This window comes from Protopterus annectens, chromosome 1.part2 (assembly GCF_019279795.1).
Source record: "Protopterus annectens isolate FY-2018-M chromosome 1.part2, PAN1.0, whole genome shotgun sequence".
Taxonomy (NCBI): Eukaryota; Metazoa; Chordata; order Ceratodontiformes; family Protopteridae; genus Protopterus; species Protopterus annectens.
Genome location: NC_056727.1, coordinates 177,042,022 through 177,047,021, shown reverse-complemented (window position 1 = coordinate 177,047,021; position 5,000 = coordinate 177,042,022).

Below are 5,000 nucleotides of genomic sequence, written 5' to 3'. Positions count from 1 at the left end.
TCATAGTTGTCAAGCATCTGCAAAAAGGCTGAGGATGGGGAGGGGTGTCATCCTGAAACATAACAGTGAACTGAAGCAGACATCCAAAGCTTGCTAAGAATGGCTGTATCTGCACACAGTCAAGGTTATGAATTGTGGCAGACATAACCCTGACTCCACAGCAATAGTGAATGCACTGTGTGACCTCCAAGGGCTGTGCATGAGTTGACCTTGCAATCTTGCAGAGTTAGGGGGACATTTGTAGGGCAGACTGAACAAATACTGGCAAGTGCAGATGGGCTATGCAAGTATATCCCTTGCAGGAATAGTGACTGCTACAGTAACCTTAACAGTTGGTGCAACAAACTATCATGTTAAGGGTGTGCACACTTATGCACCCACAGATTATATGCATCTCAATCAGCATCTGCACAGCTAACACATTTGTTTGATACTGCATTTGATTGCACAGGTCATATGTCACATATCAGGTTCATGTAATGTTAACATATGCAGTATTGTGGCCCCATGGCATATCAAGGAAGAGGGTGCTATGTCAATAAGGGTATGTACAATCCTCATAGCCACAGTAAGGCTTGAAGGTTGTCAGTGTAATTGTATTTTATTGGTCATACATGCTCCGCTGATGATGAGATCTGCAAATCAGACATCAGGCATTCACTATTGACATCTGTTCACATATCATCCCAGGTATGTGTCAGACAAACACATAGGGGCTGTGAGCAGCAGAGCAAACATAACTGACACACATATACACATTCAGCAATGGCATGTACACCTGTGAGGTATGGTGCACAGTACATGCCAGGGTGCTGAGCAGGTGCACAGCAATACTGTGTACATGGGTGCAGTGTCTCCCAGGGGAAGGGGCATCACCTACTAACACAACTCATGCATCACAGAGCTGTATAATGTTGGTAACAGGGATTGACTATAGCTGCAGTGCATGCTGTTGAGTGCCATATGTCACGCATGTTGGCAGATGGGTAATGAGAGGTCTGTGTATAATATCTTTGTGCAATCTCACCTGTAAGTGTGTGTGTGTGTGTGTGTGTGTGTGTGTGTGTGTGTGTGTGTGTGTGTGTGTGTGTGTTGTGTGTGTACAGTTAAGCAATAATGTACAGGTCTTAAAGTGCATTTCATATTTTCCCCTCACAGGTGGCGAGGTGGGTCAGGGTGCCTCCTGCAGGCAAACTGATGTTAGTGTCCATACAGACTCTGACAATGATAACAGGTGTGTTGAGGCACAGGCAAGGTTGTCAGGAGCTGAAGCTGTGTCATAGTTTGACATCCCACTAATATCCACCTCATCCCCGCATGCAGTCACATTGTCTATACATACCCCATCACCAGTGGCCATAGATGTGGGACAGTTGGTGGGTGGTGGCATGGGACAGGACAGTGTGGTGTCTATGGCAAATATGTCTGGACACAGCAGCCATAGCCAGATGCCTGGCAAGGTACCAGACAGGCAGATGTACAGGGGTGCTCATAGGAAGGCTGCTGGTCAACATGCCCCTGGCAGAAGTGCAACATCTGGTGTCACCAGATGCATGTTTCAGGCCATCATGGAGGCACAGGCATGTATGGAATGGTATACCAGACAGGGTCTGAGGCTGTAGGGGGCTACTCATTCTGCTGTTATTGACAACATCCGTGATCTTGCAGGTGCCCTCTGTTATTTTACAGAGTTCCTGGATAGACGGTTGGGTGAGATGGTGAGAATCCTTGACTGTGAAATGTCTGTGCTTGAGCATATGGTGGGAGTAGTGCGACGGCCACATGGACATAAGCCAGCAACACCAACAGGTGGAGGTCAACGTGGACGTGCAAGAAGTCAGAGCCACTCTCGAAGTGGCAGTACCAGCCCATGCACTGCAGGGGAGGCGCAGTCCACACCACAACATAGCAGGCCATGTGCACATGGCTCTGGCTGGTACCAAGAGAGACCCAGATCCAGTGGACATATGTCATCATCAGGGGAGAGTACCATATCATGGCTTATACCTGGTGGTGCCCATGGAACTCCTGGCATGCACAATTCTCGTGTCCATGGCCGGAGACGGTGAACTGCACACCCTGCCAGGTATGGTCTGCAGCTGTCCAACAAACCCCTGTATAGGGCAGCCTCATGGCAACACTGTGTTCATGCATACACACACACATCACCAACACAGCTAGGGCAACCCCATACCTATACACACCACATCTGCACAGCCCAATTTATAATGAAACCCCCTAACACACACACATGATGTCAAATGAATGGCTCAGCCTATGTCTCTGGCAAGCCCACAACACACCCTGTGCATATGATGATACCTGTGCCACATCCCTGTCATCCATAACTTCGATGCAGGGACAAGCTAATATGGTTCTGATGCACAGGGTGACTGTACTATGGTGTACCAATGTAATGCTGTGTAACATGTTTTCAGCACTAAAGTTTAATGCTTACATGTCAGGATGTGTAGCTGTCCAGCCATGATGCATTATAGCTGTTATTAACACTGAGTGATTGTGGTCTCCATAATGTATTCAGTTTGTGTTGTAGGTGTCTATGTGTCAGCAGGATGTTGGTCTGCTTTTGTTTCCTACAAGGGGTATGGCACTGTGGTGAAACCTTGACTGTGCCATATCCTGGCTACAGCTGAACACAAGTCACAGGTCTGTATAACAGTTACTGCATGTGCCACATGCCTGACAGGTCTGCGGGGTGTATACAGGTGAGTGCATGGTGGTTGATGTCAGCAGCCCTTCTACAGTGGACAATGGTAAGTGTACTGGTGGTACACACCACATGTTTCTGTATAACACACGCACACACAGAAGCTTTGAAGTTGATGCAATACACAGAGAATACGATACACATGGATGTATGTACTTTTGCAAGGAACCCATTTTAGCCTATGTAATTCCACCAAGACAGAATAGGCACAACATCACACTGGGAAATAATCAGTCTGCTAGTTTAATGTAATTGACGATGGTACTGGCAGGGTATATGTCCCCTTCCCCAATGTAGTTCAATCCTCAACTTGGTAAACATAGGTGTGCTGGTGTGGGTGGCACAGCCCTACCCTTTGGAGGGTGTCGGGTGGTGTAGAACTGCAGATAGTGTGATTGACTACTTAACCTGTTAACATGAACTGTACAGTATTATGGCCAACTAAGCGGGGGGATACACTCAACAATAACCGCAATTATGGTGGCTGCATCCACAAGATCCGCACCCAGCTATATATACCAACCCCAGTATTGCTGTACAGATATACAGTGGGGAAGAGGGCATTTATACATCTACTACTTGTTTTGATGGAATAAATTTCCACAGGATGATACCTGTGGAATGTTAGCATTTGCCAGTCAGTTCTCACACAGATGACCTCCTGGTGCACGTATAGTCTGCAAACTGAAGTAGATCCCTTCACATGCACACACACTCTTACTTGGCAACACTGGGACTAGAACCCCTACCTATGTACTTAGTGCTACTAATGTGTGTGGCCTTAATTGCACACACCACACAGCTTTTAGGATGAGGTGTGTTTCAGGTTACATGTTAAGTGAAGAACATCAACAGGCCTTGTACAGTATGGTAATGGGGGATGCACTGGTTGTTTATGAACAATACATAGTGTGACATACTGTCAAATGCACATTAACAAACAGATAACAGTCATACACACATCTGAGAGACCTTGGTTTATCAGTGCTTACTTCTTTGTCAGTGTGTCCATTCTGTTACAGATAAGTTGCACACAACACATGTATCATTGGGCTGGACAGTGTACTTGGTTACCTGTATGGTTGATGGTGACAGTGGTCCCAATACAGTGGAACTTGGGACATGTACTGGGGGTACCATGGTGTAAAGACAGTATACCCAGCACCCACACCCCACATTGGATATTGTACTCACTGAAACCCCTGATAATACTCTGACATACCCACCATCACACATTGACCAGGACTGCAATACAACCCCTTGTCTATCTCAAGAGTGCTACTACAGGGATATGTATCTATCGCACATGCCACAGGGATAGTAGGGTGATGCTTTGTCATGACTTTCCTACAGTCAGCAATATCACTATCCATTATACTGTGTGGCAAGGTGTATTGTATTAAGAGAATGTGGTCTCGGAATGCTGTATCCCACAAATATACACACTTGCCACACATACACGCACTTGCCAGGACTCAGAGGGTAACCCATGCCTATCTACCCATTTGTACAACAGTGTTGTGCTGTTACTCCAAGCTCCAGGTAGCCCATAGGGTGAAGAGTGTAACAAGGTGCATGTAATGTCCATTACAGCAGCATCCATAACTATGGTAATGGGGGGGTGCAGTGGGTGTGAAGGGCCTCAGGATATTATCAACTACAGGTTTACAAACACACAGACACTGTTATTCTCAGTAATGCACACTGACACATTTGTCAGTACTGGGGTCCATAGGTGCAGGTGCTCATAGGTGTGTACCAGGATATTGTCCATGGAAAGATGGGAAGAGTAGGGGATGTGGGTACAGTAGTATCATGCCACCTGCCATTTGCCAGCAGGCCATATATCAACTGATGCCATGGGTGTGATCCTCAGGGTGAGAGTTAAATGCAACATCCAATCATCTGATTGCCTCTTGCAGAGGGCCAGTGAGGTGCTCCAATTGACATGTATGCAACATGTATCACATAACATAGTCAGTGTCTGTCTTGGAGACCTGTACCCAAGCATGTTTTGTTGACTGTGGTAGTGTAGTTGAGGTATCCATGGCGTGTGGTGCATACAGGGTGGGAATTCCTAGCTGTGGCATTCATAACACAGCTGGGCAGACATGTCATTGTCACTCAAGCATAGCTTGCCTGTAAAGAGCCAAGATGGATACCTCACATCTGCACATCTGTACAGAGGACAGACAGACATCAGCTAGCCAACTGGTTATGCATTAGGATGAATGAGTTGACAGATAGACGTCTGACACTGATAGGTATGCCA